The following is a 21,449-nucleotide window of genomic DNA, read 5'->3' as shown; positions in this document are numbered from 1 at the left end:
ACTATGATAAGTCTTGCTAATTACGAATTCAGCAACAGTGTTGCCAGAGTTTTTGTGTGAACAGCTATAAACAGTTTTTTCTCCTCGCCTGAAGTGTGCGTTTTTGTGACATGTGCCCCTTTGATTCCCACGCATTCAAGTGAAGGAAGACGTCGGAGGACATGGAACAGCTATCTCATGATCTCTCGGCTGCAGTAGTCTCGTTTCTTGATGACGTATCGTCATTGAGAATGATGTATGGATGCGATATGAACGTAACAAAGAAGCTTTTAGTTTTTTTGGGGGGGCATTTGTTAATTTTCTTCGTAATTGTAAATTTTGAACGAGGAAAGAATTGTAGGGCATTACATTTCTTCTTCCGAAGTGGTAATTGGAGATTCTTGAAAGTGGACGAGTGGTTACCATTTCTGGATCGTGCTTTGCAGTTCCCGGGTTCAGAACATTGGCTGGAATTCAGCTGTCCTGGTTGAAGGTTTTGTGGTATTCCCAAGTCCCTCCAGTCAAGTTCCGGGTTATTAAACCACTGAATACGTGTCCGATATAACTTGTTCTTATTTTTATTATTATTTAGTGTTCTGTCTGACGACAGGTCCATATGAACAGGATCCTTCCATCCTTTTCTCGGACTGGGACCTGTTCATATACGTTCTTGGCAGATGATCCAGAAGTGGTTTGCCATTGCCTTCTTCTGTGTGTGAATGGGATGCCACGGAGAAACCGGGGAAGCCCCCGGAAGAAAACACCGTGTTGCCTAGACCACGGTCTTGCCCAACACAAGTTATAAATTCGGGCACCGCCGGGAATCGAACCCGAGACCCCAGTATTACAAGGCCAGCGTTCTGACCGCTAGACCACCTCATCTTATTATTATTTAGTGTTCTGTCTGACGACAGGTCCATATGAACAGGATCCTTCCATCCTTTTCTCGGACTGGGACCTGTTCATATACGTTCTTGGCAGATGATCCAGAAGTGGTTTGCCATTGCCTTCTTCTGTGTGTGAATGGGATGCCACGGAGAAACCGGGGAAGCCCCCGGAAGAAAACTCCGTGTTGCCTAGACCACGGCCTTGCCCAACACAAGTTATATCAGTGCATGTTATTGATTAATATGCAGCCTGAATATTTGCACTGTTAACATTGATTTCAATGATCCTGGCATGCGGGGTGTTTAATGTTTCAGTCACACCGTGGACATGTTTCTTTACATAACGCGTTTTTCTATGTTGTTGTTAATCTTTCGCCATCAGGGACCGTCCAATGACCTCTCCAACTACCAAATATCTCAACGTCCTGGGTCTTCTTTTGTTACTTAGTGTAATTTTGCCCCATAAGCAGTGCAATGTTGGACGGAAGAAGGCGACCGTGGCCTGTTTTAAGCAACTGCGGTCTCAGTAAACTATATACATATATAAAATCTGGAAGAAAACATCATTTTAAATCTGATAAACATCTGACTAAAAGTTGCATTTAAGAAATTATATTGAAGTTTATATAATTTTATACACCTGAAGATGGTTCTTTTAGAACTGAAACATGTCGTGTAAAAAAGTGATGGTCTAATGTAAATCGAACATTTCGATAGAGAACATCATTTGATATATTTTAAATATTTAAATGTTAATTATGGTAATATTTTAATATTTAATAGGATTTTTATTGTGATTAGACTGACAAGATTTAAACAAATATATATTTATCACAATATGACGCAACTTTATCATCTCATATATATATGGAGGATGTCTAAGTAAGAATAGGACATGCATAGATCACTGCATATACCGAATACGAAGCGAAGACTTCCAACTGTATGTAACCTTATTATTTTATTTTATTTAGTGTTCTGTCTGACGTCAGGTCCATATGAACAGGATCCTTCCATCCTTTTCTCGGACTGGGACCTGTTCATATACGTTCTTGGCAGATGATCCAGAAGTGGTTTGCCATTGCCTTCTTCTGTGTGTGAATGGAGTAATTGTTGGGATGCCACGGAGGAAAACTCCGTGTTGCCTAGACCACGGCCTTGCCCAACACAAGTTATAAATTCGGGCACCGCCGGGAATCGAACCATTTGGTATGTAACCTTACCAAATGGCAATACCGTGCTGTAAGAGAGGACAGCGAAAGTCTGATCCGATCCAGAATTCATTTCTGACACTTCGAATCATGGATTCGGATCGGCCCAGAGCTGGAAATTGTGAAATTCTTGCATTTAAATACATGTCACTTCCTGTAGTCTCTAATGAAGGAAGTCCCCGTAAGATTCTGCGGTGGTCGATTTGTCAGTTGTGGTATTCTGATTTCTGACGTTACGGACGTCGAGGAGAACGTATTACCTCCATCTTCAGGACCATGATGGACCGTGAAGGAGGACAAAGCTACACGGTGTCACATCACATCCCATTCTACCGGAATCGAAGTAATGAGTCCCTTTCCGCTCGGATCTTCTGCCGTTCATCCTACATCAATTACCTTTTTTTTTCAAAATTTAATAATCACCGACCTTAAGAAGTATTTAACTTTGCAACCTTCACTTATTTTAGTGAACATAATTTAGCCAACGGCAGTAATAGTTCCGATGTAACACACTGTAGTACAGAGCTGTTTGATAGTAAATGATGAAATGACATGTCCGGGTATGTCATGATGAATTATGAACTGCTGTTTCATTCAAGGAAACTGCTACGTAGTATTTATTCATCTGTAACTACTGCATTTCTTGTGTGGAGGCAGTGATCTTAGTTCGTGGAAGAACGTCTCATGGCTACTTACGAAACGAGCGTCTGCCCACTCTTCATTTTTCCCTTCTCGTCGAGATGTTTTCTTTTGTCCGAAGTCATAATGAAGCCTCTGAGAAGGCCATTGCTTCTCTATGAAAGGGGAGTATTTTAATTAGTATGACCCTAATAAAATTGTTCTCGAGAGTATTAACGTCGTCTGCTCAGCGTTATACGTTGTCTCATCAGTAGTACCTTTTAATTTGCCTTCGATATCTTTGGCGAGAGGTACAACTTGTGAAGTTCTTCATTGTGAAACTTTAGACACGTAGGATATGCCGTTTACAACGCAGCAGCCATATTCGTTCCAACCGCCGTGAGAACCTCAAATTTCTCTGCGATTTCTGTGTGTTTGCAGCCGGGACGTCGTCTGACAAGATTTAAAAAAAAATTGATGCGCGCGCGCACACAAAAAACACAAACATAATATTTGCGTATCAGATCTAAAACTTCTTGACGATGGTGAAGAGTCAATTGAATAAAAATTTTCTTGGATATTATCCATCGTCTAGTAAATATAAAACGTAAAACGACGTTTCGGAGAGCTAATCCCTATCTCCGGAGATAGGGATTAGCTCTATCTAGTGGGCCCAACTGTGTAGGAACCTGAAGACGGAGATAGAGTCCCATCTCCGAAACGTCGTTTTACGTTTTATATGGTCCGGAGATAGGGATTAGCTCTATCTAGTGGGCCCAACTGTGTAGGAACCTGAAGACGGAGATAGAGTCCCATCTCCGAAACGTCGTTTTACGTTTTATGTTTACTAGACGATGGATAATATCCAAGAAAATTTTTATTCAATAATATTTGCGCATGTTCAAACAACAATGCGCTCACGCATCATAAACCTTATGTAACTCGTGTTGCGGTTCATATGCTGCGTAGTCGCAGATGGGAGAAATCTGTCTTCAATCCGCAAGGCTACGCAAACATTTGCGCGCGCGCACGTTTGGTGCGCAGATGCAAAGCTAAGTCCTTTTTTGTTTTATTCTCCTGTTTCGTGAGTTCGGCTTCGCATTCATTCGGCTGTTGTCGCTACTGTGATAGTCTTGAGTAGGAGGTCGGATAGTGTAGAGGACGGAATGTTTCTTCGTCTGAGTGTTATATTGATCACGTGCTAACTATCGCCTCCTGGTTGGTGACTGACGTGTGTTGGTGAGCGAGTGAGTTTGATAAACAGGAATGTAAATAAGCGAATTTAATATTAGCGTGTTAATAGTGGTTGCTAACACGTTTTCATCTTGACTTATGGAAAATACCTTGACATTCGTGAGTGTTTTTCCTCCAAATTAAGCGTCGTATTTGTCTGTCCGCGTTACAATTTTTTTTTACAAGAAAATAGTGCCAGTTTCCGGGGGTTGGGGGAAATTGCAGTGCGATACAAAAATTTAAATGTGTGAGAGAATATTTTCAAATTCGTAAAGCAGTGTCAGTAGGGGGCAGACATTTTCGATTGAAGGAGAGTGGAGATGGACATCCTTTTGGTGGTGTAATTGTAGATAAGATGGGTAGCTGACTTCCCCTCGGTCAAGGTCACCCCCACTCCGTTGCCACCCTTCTTTGGACACCAGTGCTTGAGTGCATTTCCCCCCCCCCCTCTCACTCTCGAGATAATTCGCCCCACCCAGCACACTTCTCCCTCTGACAACGTAAAGCTAGGGAATGGTACAAGGGGACCAGATGCCTGGAACATTTTCTTGAAACTTTCTCGACAACCCTGTGTGCCGTCGTATCACCACGGAGGCAAAAGTAACCGGGCTACATATTCTGTAAGGTATGTAATACAATGCTGAAGATTGTTCTTCCTTCGGTGTGGAGTTACGTACGGAATAGTGCAGACGTTTTTCCTTCAAATTAGGCAATTCCAGTCGCGACAGACTCCATGTTGTTCGTCTCCATTAGCCTGGCAGAAACAAAGTAGAGCCTGAACGTTGACATCCTTAACTAGTTGATCTTTGTAATGGTGAAGTGTAGTGTTTTCTTCGCGGTTCGGACTGAGTTCTTACGTAATATTTATACGAGCTTCGGCTTCAAAGGGTTAAGCACTGTGTTCGCCTCGCTCGCATGAAACTAGAAAAGGTCCGTCACTGAAGATGGCGTTTCGTGTTGTGTAGAATTTTCTGAAGCAGTTCATTTGTTTGATACGTGATTCACTAAACAGAAGCCGGTCTGTGTTCGTGATTTCAGTACGAAAAAACTTATTTCGGCGTTCATATTCAGCGAATTGAGACCTACGACGCGCTTGTAATACGCGGGTAGGTTCAGTTAACTTACGGCGTCATCGTTTATGTGACGTGTGTTGGTATCTAACCAAGCAAGTCATGACGGCTTCTATACCGGTTGAGAACAGAACTATAGAATTAACGTTAGTTGAGTAGGGGAAATATTATAGAATGTTTTCTATGAACGGGTAATTAAAACCTTGAAACCAGAGAGTGTAGTAGTAATAGGATTTGAGGTTCTCGCGGTGGTTTGTCCGAAGATGGCTGTCTTCTGGGCTGTAGCGCTGTTTATTCTGGTAGACGTTTACCAACGTTTCAGAGGTCTTTGTTGTCTCCATCATCAGGGCGCTGCCTTTATGATCCAACAATCTTCGTTATTACAGGCCCAGCTTGCGTCGGGCACAACAAAATTATTTAAAGACTCGTCAGATGTTGCTCTCCACGCAAATCTTTAGTAAAAGGCGAAAGGTTCATGCATATTATATAATAATTTGATTTTTTTTTTACCCAGAATAATAAGACTTAATTCGTTTCTCTAGTGCTAGGTTCCGAACAAGTTTGCGGTTTCGTGGCCATGTATTGCAGAGCTGTATTTAAAAGGTGGGCGATATTATACCGTATTTACTTCATTGTCCGACGTGTTTTTGTCTTATGGCCTCGAATTAAATTAGTCTACAATTTATTTTCGGATCTGCGTCGTTCTTCGCGCGGAGTGAACAGGAAAGCGTTGAGGACGTTCTCGAAAACTGATTTGGGTCTCGATTTAAATGTAATTATTTATTACCCTGATGATGGAGGTTGTGAGGTCCTTTGAAATGTTGGTTAATTTGTACCAGAGTACACGGTACTGCATGCCAGAAGACAACCATCTTCCATGTAAGACTTGAGGTTCTCACAGCGGTGAGTATGAAGATTTCTGTCTTCTGGGTTGTTGCGCTGTGTAGTCTGGTCGATGTTAACCGACGTTTCAGAGGTCATACTGCCCTGATGACGGAGGCAGTATGACCTCTGAAACGTTGGTTAATATCGACCAGACTACACAGCGCAACAACCCAGAAGACAGGAATCTTCATACTCTGATGACGGAGGCAGTATGACCTCAGAAACGTCGGTTAACATCGACCAGACTACACAGCGCAACAACCCAGAAGACAGAAATCTTCATACTCTGATGGCGGAGGCAGTATGACCTCTGAAACGTTGGTTAACATCGACCAGACTACATAGCGCAACAACCCAGAAGACAGAAATCTTCATACTCATCGCCCTGATGACGGAGGCAGTATGACCTCTGAAACGTCGGTTAACATCGACCAGACTACACAGCGCAACAACCCAGAAGACAGAAATCTTCATCGCCCTGATGACGGAGGCAGTATGACCTCTGAAACGTTGGTTAACATCGACCAGACTACACAGCGCAACAACCCAGAAGACGGAAATCTTCATACTCTGATGACGGAGGCAGTATGACCTCTGAAACGTTGGTTAACATCGACCAGACTACACAGCGCAACAACCCAGAAGACGGAAATCTTCATACTCTGATGACGGAGGCAGTATGACCTCTGAAACGTTGGTTAACATCGACCAGACTACACAGCGCAACAACCCAGAAGACGGAAATCTTCAACCATCTTCCAATTCAAACATTGTCCATGTTGTAGGAGTTTGAGGATTTGATGGTGGTGTTTGGTTATATTACAGTCCTCTGGGTTGTTGTGCTGTGTACTCTTGTGGTTGTATCTATACTTGAACACTGATGACCGCCGTTTCTTATCTTTATGTAATAGGTTGATGGAAGCATTCAGCAGTCACTCCAGCTAATTAATACATCAGATCTAATATCAAATAATTCGTACCACATCAAAGTTTATGCTCAGACGAGGAACAAGCTCGCTTTCCACTGCTTTGTATCACAACAGGAATCTGGCTTAAGCATGTCTGTATTGTCATTTAGCAAGCCATTTATGTAATGGGTCGTGCGTCCATTATGAAGTGCGTAAAAATCCGCTAGGGTGAGGATGTCAAGAATATACGTTTGATCGTGTTCCCGTCCACACTCATTCCACTGGAAACTGTCGAACAGCGTAACAGGATATTTCTTAAGAAACCTACGTATGAATGCGAAGAGAATACTTTTTTATGTCTATAATTATTACATATTTATGTCACCAGAACCTACATTATTGCAGGGTCTACAACGCCAAGAGGTAAAATGAGACCACAAGACCGAATGTTTTGTCCGAGTGATATTCCTGCTTCGTATTCCGGAGGTCCCGGCTTCATGTCTCGGCCCCGATGCCGGCTATTCTGACTTAAGGTACCATTTGGCTGCACGCGACAGAGACAAGCGACCGAGGCAGGCGACAGAGACGGGAGACGGACACATCGCAGCTTGTCGCCACACACTTTTGAGGTGACGACCGAGACATGCGGCAAAGTGTTTGTTTTCTTTGTTTTGTTGAGACATACGTGCACATCTTCTGTGAAAAATGAGTACAAAAATGCTTCTAAAAAGGTTACTCGAAGAATAAGAAGAAGATGATGTGTTGCTGTGTTATTTGTTGCGAAAGAAACAAAGAAAACCTACGAGTTCAATATTCAAAACCAGACGTGAAGAAGGATCTTTCTGTCTGTTAATAAAGAATCATTTGTCATTAGAAGAAGATAATTTCAGGAGTTATTTCAGATTGAATCATAAGCAGTTTGGTTACGTACTGACGTGCTGCCTGAGCCCGTCGCGAGACACTACTGGTCCGAGAGCGGTCTCCTGTGCTTTGTCTCTGACGCCTGTCTTTGTCTCGCGCTCGTAATTGTACTTCATACGACTGTGCAGAGAGGAGACAGGAAGCGACCAGTCTCGGTCTCGTAACTCTGTCGCCTGCCTCGGTCGCTTGTCTCTGTCGCGTGCAGCCAAATGGTATCTTTATGCTCCTCGTAGTTTCCCCTCAGTACCGTCAGGTAACTGCCGACCGTTTCCTTCCGTATTCTTTCCAAGTCTTTATGAATTATCCTATCTCAGCGCTGTATAGTTTGAGCTACGGTCAGCGTCGTGAAATAGACAACTAAATAAGTAGACGAATCTCTCACTGCGATTGCCTAGAGAAAGGAAGGGATTTCCGTCATGAGGTATGAGGTTTTCATGACGATTGAGCTCTAGTTGTGAATCCATTTACGTGCGTGATAGGACAATCTCATAGGTTTGTTGCATTTTCTGGTAGAATCGTCAATTTTATTTTAGCCGCGTGTTGGCAACTCCAGATCAGGCTGGTGTGTGGTGCCAACCTGACCACACATTAATCGAGGAAACAAAATTTTTTCCTGATTAATTTTTGACCGTTGTGAACATCTCGGTTTTTACATAAGTAAATACATTAGAATATGGAAACTACATTCGTGATCTGTGCTGCTCACGTTCGTGCCTCATCTGAACATCTTGAGGTTCTCAGGGTTACTCCGCCTGATAAGAATTTCTGGCCCAACTCTGACTGTCGTTAGGTGAGATCTGATATGAGGTCTTAGGGGAGGGGGGAGTGTTACGTAGAGGAAACCTTGAATAATACGAACCTCCTGCTGTTTAACTCTTGATCAATTTGATATCACGAAGAAGGTAACGTAGCCACGTAATTGACATACGAGGGTCGCTCATTAAATAATGCCCCACATTTTTTTTTCTCAGTCAATAATGAAGATAGAAAAGTGTACTTTTACATGCTTGAGATTTGATGTTTCCCGCGTTCGTGTACGGAGTTTCAAATGATTCCAACCGATGGCGGAGCTGTAGTGAACTGTTAAAATGGCGTCTGTGAACGACTCTCGTTACAAGCAACGATGTAATTGAATTCTTTGTTGCTGAAAAAGAAACTGTGGTGAACATTAATAAATGTTTGTGTGCTGTGTATGGAAGCTGTGCAGTCGATAGGAGCACCGTTGGTCGCTGGGTTAAGAGAGTTACAGCTTCAGGAAGTGAATAAACCGAGCTCCATGATCTGCCGCGCTCTGGACGTCCTGCCACAGCCACCACTCCAGACATGTTGAACCGCGCGGATGCCATTATTCGTGAGGATCGGCGCATCACAACTCGACAATTGGCCGCAACAGCTTTCAGTCAGTAATGGAAGTGTGATTGCAATTATCCGGGCTCTCGTATATTCGAAGGTGTGCGCAAGACGGGTTCCACGAAGTCTCACAGCAGACCACAGGATTCAAAGGAAAATAATTTCTTCTGAGTTGTTGGAGCGTTTTGATGCTGAGGGAGAGGTCTTTCTGTCCCGGATCATTACAGGTGGATACACCACTTTGAGCCGGAGACAAAAAGGCAGTGAATGGAGTGGCAACATCCTCAATCACCGAGAAAGAATAAATTCAAGTCAACTCCCTCCGCCGGAAAAGTCATGATGACTGTCTTTTGGGACAGTGATGGGGTCATTCTTGTGGATGTGATGCCAAGAGGTGCGACCATCAATTAAGACGCGTACATCAGGACCCTGGAAACCCTCAAGAAGCTTTTCCGAAGAGTTCGGCCTCACAAGCATCCAGCAGAAATTTTGCTCCTGCACGACAATGCACGCCCTCACACAAGTCCGAGAACCCGGGAAGAAATCACCAGATTGGGTTGGACGGTGCTGCCCCATCCACCCTCCGACTTCCATCTCTTTGGGCCACTTAAAGATGCTATCCGCGGAACAAGATTTGAAGATGACGAGAGCGTGATTCAAGCAGTGAGGACATGGCTACGTGCACTTGTTCCACGCTTGCGTAAAACCATAAAAGTTGATGGGGACTATGTATGTGAAGAGGAAATATTGATTTATATTGTCACTAAATTTGAGCCATCTTGAATAAATATGTTTTGAGGAAAAAATGTGGGGGCGTTATTTAATGAGCGACCCTCGTATTAGTGTCCACTCGTAGATTGATTGATCATTGACACAATGTTGTTTACTGTATAGTGAAAATGGCCACGATAATGGAGTAGTAAGTGCTTTGATGCGAAATGTACTTTCGAACAGATGCATTTAGAAGTTCTGGAGAATAACTTCTGGGATGTAGCGTTTCGTAGTCTCGTAGAAATTGGCAGACATCTCAAAGGTACTTACGTCTGTATCATCAGGGGGATGGCCTCCGAACAGTCTTCATACTCGCCGCCACGAGAACCTGAAATACTATTTTCTGAAGGATAAATCCAAGAATGAAATTGCGTCTGACATATTCGCTGACTATAGTAGCTTGAAGTTTGCACTTTACAGTAAAGTCCCAGGCTCTCAGAAGCCTGAAGTTCTTACACACAAAAAAAATACGAGGTCTTCAAATCTCATTGGCTGCTAGAAACGAAAAGTTCCTGAGTGTCCGCGAAAGAAATCTTGTGTTGCGTGCTCCTCACTTCACTTAACAGAATTTCGCAAAACGCTTTCGAGTTATTTTGCCAAGCGGCGACGTGTTGCCATTAAACAAGCCCCAAACATAATTTAGATCAATACGCAGAGACACATTACAGTTTCCATCGTCTCTTCGGGACCAACCTGGATCACGTACTCCTGCAATAACCCGGAAAAAAAGTCCCTCCAAGCAAAATCATTCTTCTTACCTCGTGTAACAGTATGAAGTTTTGCTGTAGTCGATCACGTTCTGATTCTCTTAAAATTTAGGAAATTTTTAAACAGACTGTGACTTACAAAACCACATGGACGAACGGTAACAATTCCCATGCTACGAACAACATAAATCGGTTTGAAACATTCGCCGGAAATAAATTAATACCTTTGGTGTGTGGAGTGTTTCAATGAAAAGAAATCTACCTCGTCATGTACGGACGATTTAAGATAATTAATTGTCTTTAATATGCGGCAAACGTAGTACATAATTCAGCAAATCTGAACAACCGGTGTGGTGGTTGGTTTGTGCTTTGTTAGGGGACTTATGTGGGAATCCGCCGGCTGTGCTGTACGCTAAAAGAAAACCGGAAGAAGATTTTCGCCGTTGGTTCGACGTCAGTACCTTCGTATTTGTAAGCATTCTTTGTTGCATTTCTAATTACGTTACACAGATACTGTTTTGTCTTGTCAAACGCATTCTGGTATGTTCCTCGTTTAAGCTGATTACGAATCGAACCCGGTACAGTTTCTCACCCCAGAGTGGAATAATTAAATCTTGATATATGTCGTCTTTTGCACGCTTTGTGTAAATGTGTGTATGCTTTTATGAGACGCCACGGAGGTCTAGCGGTTAGAACGCTGGCCTTGTAATACTAGGGTCTAGGGTTCGATTCCCGGCGGTGCCCGAATTTATAACTTGTGTTGGGCAAGGCCGTGGTCTAGGCAACACGGAGTTTTCCTCCGGGGGCTTCCCCGGTTTCTCCGTGGCATCCCAACAATTACTCCATTCACACACAGAAGAAGGCAATGGCAAACCACTTCTGGATCATCTGCCAAGAACGTATATGAACAGGTCCCAGTCCGAGAAAAGGATGGAAGGATCCTGTTCATATGGACCTGTCGTCAGACAGAACACTAAATAATAATAAGATGAGGTGGTCTAGCGGTTAGAACGCTGGCCTCGGGTTCGATTCCCGGCGGTGCCCGAATTTATAACTTGTGTTGGGCAAGGCCGTGGTCTAGGCAACACGGAGTTTTCCTCCGGGAGCTTCCCCGGTTTCTCCATTCACACACAGAAGAAGGCAATGGCAAACCACTTCTGGATCATCTGCCAAGAACGTATATGAACAGGTCCCAGTCCGAGAAAAGGATGGAAGGATCCTGTCCATATGGACCTGTCATCAGACAGAACACTAAAAATAAAAAATAAATGCTTTTATGAACTTCCTTGCTTCAGGTGTTCTTGTCAAGATTAATATGAACGCTCCTTACTTGGCCCATTCCTGTGTAGCATGGAGGGTGGGTGTCTCGGATTGCCCCATTTCCTTAAAGTGTTATGACACGCGAGATGCAATTAAGAATCTTGTGTCTTCCCGTCTGATATCTAAAGAACGTAAGATCAAATATAAAACTGTAATTGTACCCGTTTCCTGTTGAACGTTTGTGTGAAACATGGCCCCTGTCTTTGAACGGAGTGAGAGAGATGAAGTGACGGAGTCTGGAGACATTCGTCGCCTTGAGAACGTCAAATCCTACGGATATTACGGTAATGAAATCTAGGGGACTGGGTGGGAAGGGCATGTAGCACGCATGTGGGATGGGAAAAGTGTACATTGGGTAGTGAGACGGGAAGGGGCGTATATGGAAGGATGATATTAAATGGATTTTAAGGGAAACAGGGTTGGAGGACGTGGATTGAAGTCATCTGGCCCAGACGATTCTAGTCGGCGAAAGATTACGTATGGAATAGAAACATATTCGTGAGATGATGGATCATTCTGTAACGTGAGTGCCTGTGTTCCTGAGGAGCAGGGTTTGATTCTGGTTTATTCTTTACCTAGACATTGAAGGGAGATATTTATGCTCGTGATACTTTCCCTGAAATGTTTGTATGTACCTTCGAACTTATATGACATCACAACCCAGATCATCATCACCGCCGTGAGAACCCGAAAGCTCTCCTTGGTGTTCGTTCCATCCTGTGGGCCTTATTGGCTGCTGCATATTCTCCACTGTACCAAAATATTGGGGAATCGTTAATGGAATGTTTTGTGTGTGCAGAGTGTTGTTTCCTTGGTGACTTATCGCCCGCTAAGCTGATTTCCTCATTCCAAGAAGTAAGAAAAAGGCGTTCACACATTTTACAATTCCACTTTCATCGCTCACTGTTTTTTCATAGTACTACAGTCGATAATGCCGTGAATTACGCTACCGAAATGCTTTCTTTTTTTCTTTTTTTTTTGCTACAGATTTCCGAACACTGTCTAATCCTGGAAAGGATTTCTCAGAATTCTAAAGCCCTGTTTTATCCGCAGGAAACAATAGTGATGGCTGTATTTAACGCAGTCGGAGGCTGCAGTTCACAAGTTGAGGTTTAAGGTTCTCACGGCGGCGAGTATGAAAATGGCTGACTTCTGAGTTGTTGTAGAAGTTTACCGACGTTTCGGAGGTTTTTGATGCATGTCATCAGGGCGATCGTCAGGGAATGTGATCAAAACTGGACTTCGTTTGCTCTGTTTAAATCTGAGACTCAACGCGGAAACCCTCACATTCCCGTTTATCCTTTGCCGGACTCATCAGAGGCAAATCAATAATGTCTAAATAAGCTACAACACAATGGCGCAAGTTTTTAAATAAATACTAGTTTGCAGAATTTGCGGACCAGCATCAGTTCAGTTGGTGACCATCGAATCAGAAACTTTTGTAACTGCATTCAGTAACCCAATCAAGAAATGTCACGGGATATTGCTTGTTTTTAATTGATACACGTTCTAATATTCCTCTGACGAGAAACCAAGTTTTATTCACAGTTGTTGTGATTCCGGAAGCAGATTCAAGTTCGTTATAAAGACTGAATCTCCTTATTTAAAGTGACTTTGGCGTGGGATGGGCCATGTTTCCTCTTTTCAGGGCGTAACGTTTAAAACGCAAATCAACCGCTGCTCACGTCAGCTGCGCCAAGACTATTGCGCTAACATGGCGCATTCACGGTTTTCTTAGTTTTCAGGACACGCCGACTTATTGGCATCTTTTTTGGAGTTCCTAGACACGGCCGTTGGGTACGGAATAAATGCTCTTTAACGCTGTCGATGTTGGTCTTCTGGGCTGTAACGCCGTACGGACTTGTAGGTAGACATCGACGTCTGTGTGCCTCCACACGTCGTCACAACCCTGAGGATCAACATCGACATCTTCACCTTAAGTTCCTCAGTATTAATTCTGGCAGACCAGTTGTTGCACAGTTTTTATTTTCCTTCCAATTAGAGCACGCTTTTCGGATTGTGTTTTGACACAAAATATGAGAGGGAAATATCAGATGCTAGACACTTCATGTCTCTATCAACTCATCACCGGTATGTTTTATTAAATTAATTTAATTTATTCTACTATTTATTTACTTCCATCATTTTGTTTTCTATATTACTCCATATTTATTAATGTTTCCTTAAATCATTGCTTTACAGACTAATATTGAACATCAGATGAACCACGCCTTATAAAAAACAATACCTTCGTTCTAATATATAAGAGTAATCTGATAAGAACATTTCAATAAACTGCATAACATTGTAAATGATTGTAATTCGAGTTTTAAATTTTACCAATCTAATTTATACCTGAGGACGGTTAAATATAACCGAAACATGTCGTAAGAGACGTTCCAATTTGTAAATCGATCATTCGATGCGTAACGTGAAATTATATTTTAAATATTTTATATTTTATTATCTTATTAAAAATTGTGATTTGACGGAAAATATTAAAATATTAACCTAATTCACAATATGACGCAAATATACTACCTCATCAGATGCTATGTGAAGGGTACTAAATCATCGCAAGGCATTCATCTCGTTTCCCGTTCAACGTGTATCTGTTGTATCAAATTAAAAGTTCTTGACGATGGTGATGAGTCATTTGAATAAAAATTTTCCATCGTCTAGTAAATAAAATATAAAACGTAAAACGACGTTTCGAAGATGGGGCTCTATCTCCGTCTTCAGGTTCCTACACAGTTGGGCCCACTAGATAGAGCTATTCCCTATCTCCGGACCGGAGATAGGGAATAGCTCCTGATGACGGAGATAGAGCCCCATCTCCGAAATCTGTTGGTTTGTCAATTAGCTTATGAGAAGCCTTGTCAAACCGAATATCTGCCGCGATGCTCACAGACGGGGGGGCTCGTTTCGTTGGCCGGGAATAACAACCATCTATTTGTACTAATAACACGCTTAAGCATAAGATTTATTTTTAGTTCAGCTGTTTTCTCGCACGTACACACGTACAAATGTGAATTCCATTTAAACAGTTTTCCACTTTATTTAACCTTTGAAGGCTGAATTTAGCGTTAAATAATTCTGTATTTCATCCACTGAGTCTAGGCCTATTTGTGGCTTCCGTGTGATAATGGGAGAAAAATTCTTTGCGAAACATCAACCAGTTGATCTTTGAAATGGTGACGGTACGGACCGATTTCTTAAATATTGTTTAGACGAGCTTATTATTTTAAGGGGTTAGGCCAAATTGAAACATAAGACTGCTGTACAAGCAGCTGTTTTGGCATGAATTTGAGATTTAAAATGTATGAACACTGGGTCGTGTGAGGGCGTACATCATATATAATTTGCAAACTTAGTCGGGCTATGTAAAACATGGAAGCGGGCCGCGAATTTGATATGCCTGGACCATAAGCTGAAATCAAAATGTTTTTGATGTTGGGTCTGTACGTTGTATACATCGGATTCTGTTTATGAAGAGGTATCCGAAAGCAGGATTTGAGGTTTTCGCGATGGTGAGTCTGAAGATGTCTGTTTTCTGGTTCCCGAAAGCTTAATTCGGTTGACGAAATATATTTAATCGCAGGAATAACGAGTAGTATTTAGTGAGGAAGGGGGGTGATATTAACTAAGAAGTTCGTCACCGATTCGCAGCGTGGCCATGCTTTCAACGTATGTTATCATAACACGAGGCGTGGATCAGAGTACACCCACTGGTAGAACGACATTCCAGAATAAATTCAGAGCACATCTTTTCATTTCGTCAGTCATTCCAAGCCAGCAAGTGATCCAGCATTCCACGCATTCCGTGCAATTGCCGTTTCACCTGCAGGGCCGGATAACACTTCGTTCATGCAGAGGTGGATCAAACTTTTTCACTGGAATTTCTAGTTCGTACGGAGGTGGATTTTATTAAGTTTTGGCATGTTATGAATGTGGTTGTTTAGGTCCTTAATGAGCTGTTTAATTGTAGATGTTAGTAAATATAATTAATATACCACATGAAAATATTAAAAACTAGATGCATGATAATCAGAACTTTTTAAGTTTCAGCGTAGTTACTGTTTGTAATAGTTGTATCATATCTGCTGATAACAGGCGATGTATTTGGATGAATATTATTCTTAAGATTTGAATGATTTCGGGCCTGCGTGATGTTTCTTACGTGAGACATCTACATTTCGATCTCGAGGCCTGACGTCTCATTTTCGTAGTTTCTCCCATCACATTTTGGCCCCACACTAAAAGAGTTGCTTTTGTTAACTGCGTAATTTTCTGTTAGAGTTAATCCTCACTTATTTAAGATTTGTGTATTGATAACGTTGGATTTGTATTCGGGAAATACACACTTCGAATCTCGGCCGATGTAACAGCTGTCGGGACTGTAGTATTTTATGAGTTCTTTCAGTAACTACGAGACTAATTTTTGAAGTAGGCTTCCGCCCCAACAAAAGAAATTGCGCCAAGCAACATTAAGAGGGCAAGAAGTTAAATTTGAGATTTACAGTTCTCACGGCGGTAAGTACGAAGATGGATGTCTTCTGGGTTGTTGCGCCGTGTAGTCAGGTAGAAGTTCCCTCATAGCTTTGACGGTGAAGGCAGCAAACACCCCTGAAACGTCGGTAAACTTCTACCAGACTGCACGGCCTAACAACCCAGAAGTGATCCATCTTTGGACTCACCGCCGTGAAAACCTCAGATCCTACTTAGAACTGAAAGCGTATAATACTCAGAAGTGTCTGTGTTTTCCACAAGTGTGCCTTGCTTGTCCAATTAACGTTGCTGATTTAATGCAGATAGAAATCTGAGACTGTAGATTTGTCGAAAGTTTTTTATCCTCATAATTGTACGCTTTATTGGAAAATTCTTGTCCGCGGCTTCAGTACAGTGTAATAACCTCGGCTTTCGGGCGTGAGCCTCTTGGAATGTTTAGTATTAAGGAACGTTTTGGCAAACATTACAGTTGTCAGCAGTTGCTAGAGTGGCAGCTGTGTAGTGTTTTGCGTAAGGCTGGTTAATGAACATTCAACATTCCTTGAAGCTCACACCCGAAAGCCGATGTTATACCTTGTGTAAGGAAATATTTCATAAAAATTGTAGACGTCAGTGGATTCCTTGTTTTGCTTGCCAACTTTTTATGGGATGGATAATTTTCAGAAAAGTAATGCCATGTAAAAGAATGATTTCGAACCAAGATGGCATCGCATATGTAACGAGTATAATCTAAATCCGTCTATTTATTTCATACATGAAACATGTTATCGGGCACACCTCGTTATGCGCTCATGTGCAGTTTCATGTAGAATATGAACGGCATGCAGAATGCAGACTTTACAGTGAAGAACATGTTGGTATAATATATGAAGTAGAGTTTGCCGAGGTGAATATGTTTCAGGATTATGATAGTGTGGTAAGTTTTGTAAATCTTAAAACCCCAAAAACGTCTTCAGGTAGAAACGGGCAACACCCATCATATTTGATCCGGTAAACCGAGCTGTTTCCGATTTCATCACAGACTTACCATCCGAGTCTGTCATCTTCGTGCTGTGGGGATATCGGTTTAACAAGTAGGCGTCGCTGCGCAGAGACGCGCGTCGCCGGTCAGTCGGGAGAGAAGCACGAGACGACGCTTGGCGCCCGCTCCTTCTCTGAGGTCTGTCGTTCGAACTGGGACTTCTGCCAGGGATCCGTCGGACAAGGCTAAATCCGACTCGCTTTGGAATGGAATGGAATGGCCTTGGCTCGTGTCCAGCTCCTTCCGTGTATCGCGTTGGCGCTAAAGGCATTGCGACAGTGCGGCTTTGCGAACCTACAGCCGTTCAGATTCCTCGGAAATTCAGAGTTTGGTATTAAAAAAATGGCATTTACATTTAAATGTGTGCCGAAGTGTTATGGCATTTCAAAGTTTACCGGACGAAGGACGTGATGAAACCGGCAATTTCCCCCCCCCCCCCCCCCATTTTCATTTGCGTTTGCTCTGTTCACAGACGGGGCAATTCGTGATAGCTTCTTCATGAATCTCTATGCAGATAGAGGTGATCGATTAATATCGATATTTTTTACTGTGGATTGTTATTAGCTCCTTGTTCAACCACAAAGCTCAGGACTACCCATTGTCGGTACTCGGGATGATTATTCGCTGTATTTGCTGCTGTGTCCGTATCTGGCGGCTGTCTGCTCAACCCGCAAGGACAAGGGACCGACTTAAGCCTAGCGTGGATTAAATAAACTGTTGCTCGTATTCGTAATTTGGCGGGCAGGTCCGGCGCATTGCATTTCATCTATGTAAGTGTTTTGTTACTGGAACGGTATTTGTTTTATAAATGTTTATGCAGAGATCATTGTGGGAAAATGTTGGACTTGCTACCTCTGGCCGTTTCGGTATATTCATGCTTTGCTTCTCTAGTGTTCGGTTCCGTCACTGTGAAATTGTTTAAATTCAAAATCCGATCCGGTTTTCTGTTGAACCACACGCAATATTGGTATTGGTTAAGGAACTCCCTCGCTTTCGTCCACAACACGACTTAAACCTATGACAGAAAACAGAAGAAGAGGCTTTTGACTGATGCGATTGAAGACTGTTTTCATTGCCACAAAATCTAAGTAGTTGTCAGTGACGATGGATGGTTTCCATTAGAAGTAAGCGTTTGTTTTATAGCTATCTGCAATGAGAAGTCTGTAGCTAGTTTTTAGACGTCTTACCCCGTTATGGATGAATAGGGGGAAAAAGTATTATGGGCACACACTGCCTGAATGCGTGTCTCTGTCATCCATTTTCTCGTCTGTCCGTTCGCCCATCTTGTCGTGTCTGCGACTGTTGAAGGCATGGTTGGATTTGTCCGATTATATAAAGAGGATCCCGTTAAAGCTAGTGTCAGACCACTTAACGTAAATCAACGGCTTTATCTCAAATTTAAATAAGGTAATTTGTATAATTGTAATGCTGACTTGGTCTACGTCGTAGAGGCGCTTTCGTCCAGTGTTTCTGTTTTAGACTACAATTAAATAATCATCTTATCTGCCCATCATCCCCGTTTCTTCTCGATGATACCCCGTCTTCTGTCTTAATTTTGTATCAGTAATGTTCCTATTCCACATTTTTGTTGTTAGGCAATTGAACTGACGCAGACCTAGACATAAAAACCACTAATACGTACTAGTTCATGGAGTCGTTGTCTGTCGAAGTTGCCAAATTGGAGAGATCGGCCGGGATCTTTTCATTGTGAATCAAGGGTCGATTCCTAGGGGTCTTCATTTGTTGGAATGATTTGTGGGCATAGCTGTACACGATTAACACTGCAGGAATCCCTTGTTAACGAGATGGTATTTTCTTTTGTTACTAACTAATCGTATAGAACCACAGTATTCGTGATTTATAATATATATTTATCGTGCTGGAAGAATGTTGATACGAAATTCAATACTCGTACAACCACCCCGCAAAAATAATGAACTTGAATGTGGGTTTTAAGTATTTGAAGAATTTTAATTTGGCTGTGGTTGCATTGCTTGCTAATAGACCAATTTCCATCTAAGGAACCTTTCCAAATGTTGAGAGACGTGGATATTGTAGTGTAAGAATCTGTTGTATATCGGAACAGGTCAGGCCTAATCCCTGTCAACTGAAGAAGGACGCCGAGGACATACTTAGATTCTAGTGTGACGAAGGACGCTTCGATGTTGACAAACAAAGGCGAGGGTCTTCCCTGCAACTAGTAATGTTGAGTTATATTGTTCGTAATTTAGACTCCGAGGTGTAGTCGCCAAAATTTTAGTAATGTTCCTTTCCTGTGGTCCAAACTGAAGTATTTTGTAGTTTGGCGATGCACGTACGTGTCTTCCTCTAGCTTCCATCCGTTGAAAGGCCAAACTCTTACCTGAGCTGGAAAACTAGGTCGTTTCCTGTGATGCAATGTTTTCTCCCTTTAGGGTATAGATGTGTAACACAAAACTCTCTCTCCCTTAAGGGGATAGATCCAAATAATGCAAGAGAATATTTTTCTAGTTTAGTTACTTAGTGTGTATGAGACGACCATAATTATGAAGTTTGATACGAGTGAACATGGCTGTCTTGAGAGTTGTAGTGTCGTGTAGTCTGGTAGAAGTTTACCGACGTTTCAGAGGTCCTTGCCGCCTCCATCATCAAGCCGAAGATGGAGACGGCAAGGACGTCTAAAACGCTGGTAAGCTTCTACCAGACTACACGACACTACAACTCTCAAGACAGCCGTCTTCGAACCAACCTCCGTGTGAACCTTTTATCCTAAATATTTTAAATGGTGTGAGTTTTCTTGTGGAGGTCTGTAAACTCGTGTGTTGAACTTTATTTTGTAGACAGCAATAAACAGGCTGCTAAGAACACAGCCCTTTGCACTCGGCCTCAAGTCAGTTTACAATGCTCCGAAAAATACAGATGTTTTTGGGTGATATGTTTGTATTCTACGGCATTAATACTTGAAATGAATTTTCCCAGAAGACTCAGTTTTCGAAACAGCCTGGCACGGACTGTGTAGAGCCATATGAATCCATTTCATACAACTACTTTGTTTCCTTGAGATCCATTGATATCCTTCGTCTGCGTTTGCGTCTTCCGAGTGGCCTCGCCCCCCTGTATGCTACATGCCCGGCCCATCACATCCTTGATGTACTCGTCGTAATAATATTTGTTGAAGCGTTCAGATCATGAAACTCGTCCTTTCACTGAAGCGTTTCCAGAACTAAAATATGTTCATAACTGGTTCGACGTGCGCGAAACGTCAACGCGGGTTTCTTAATATTTTTCCTGGGGATCACATGATTTTACATTAAAATAGGGCTAGCTCATTTTTCACACGTTTATATCTGATAGTGGTAAATAAGCAGCGAATCCAATATTGTTTATTTGCTGTAGATAGGGGGATGATTTTTTACCTGCTCAGTTCTTACCTTCAAGCGTCTGGCTTATATTTATGATCCGCGTAATTAAATATATTTTAATTAAAATTGATGCAGTGTCATCGGTGACCTTTGATAACTGTCCTCTATAATAAAGTGTGGTTGGGTGTATAGTGGTGATACTGATTACATATTCCAGGGGGTGGGGGGTGGGGAGTTGTAAATGACGTAACATATGCACGAATTAGAAGTTGGAAATATTTCCATTCGTTTGAATAAATTTTTTTTATAACTAAAATGTGATTCGTACGTATACTGCAACCGATTTGTAACAAATAGAATCCTACAACCTGTTTTAAATTCGAAATTTGTAGTTAAAATAAAATCACCCTGATTCCCTAATAGCAGGCCTGCATTCATTTGTATTTTCCAGTTCCTTCCACAGGTGTAGCAGCCATATTGTGCGTATTGATCCGTTAATTGAGTCCAGTCATGTGCGTGACTTAGAGAGTCAAATTTTCAAGTTCACTGATCGCCAAAGAGCTTTTTTTTTACCCATCTGTGTACTTCTCTTTTTCAATAAGAAGGCAATGAAAAGCAAAGATACTTTTGTCCAGTTTTTAAATAAAGCCGTGGAGCGTCACCCTCCTTGAGATGTTAACAGACTACACTCAGCTAGTTAAGTAATTTCCCGTCTTCA

The 21,449-nt window shown here is 42.2% G+C and overlaps 1 protein-coding gene and 1 non-coding gene across 6 annotated transcripts in view; one reads left to right on the top strand and one right to left on the bottom strand.

The window, feature by feature from the left end:
• Positions 1-21,449, top strand: part of LOC110838535 (cytokine receptor) — a 214,757-nt gene that overhangs the window by 107,026 nt on the left and 86,282 nt on the right. Inside the window, exon 1 of one of the 5 annotated variants that reach the window (XM_087355667.1) lies at positions 3,802-4,048. The exons of 3 other annotated variants lie outside the window; for them this stretch is intronic. The gene's annotated coding sequence lies outside the window, so the exon portion shown is untranslated. Of the gene's footprint in view, positions 1-3,801; positions 4,554-21,449 lie in introns of those variants that run through there. One more of the 5 variants, XM_087355665.1, reaches the window with a different exon arrangement.
• Positions 5,384-5,500, bottom strand: LOC147872649 (U5 spliceosomal RNA). The gene has a single exon (XR_015537137.1). It is a non-coding gene; the product is annotated as a U5 spliceosomal RNA (small nuclear RNA).

This window comes from Zootermopsis nevadensis, unplaced genomic scaffold (assembly GCF_977971745.1).
Source record: "Zootermopsis nevadensis isolate Lab colony 2312 unplaced genomic scaffold, Znev_1.0 Znev_ptg000025l, whole genome shotgun sequence".
NCBI lineage: Eukaryota > Metazoa > Arthropoda > Insecta > Blattodea > Termopsidae > Zootermopsis > Zootermopsis nevadensis.
The sequence above is the reverse complement of the archived record's forward strand: the minus strand, read 5'-3'. Positions and strand labels throughout refer to the sequence as shown.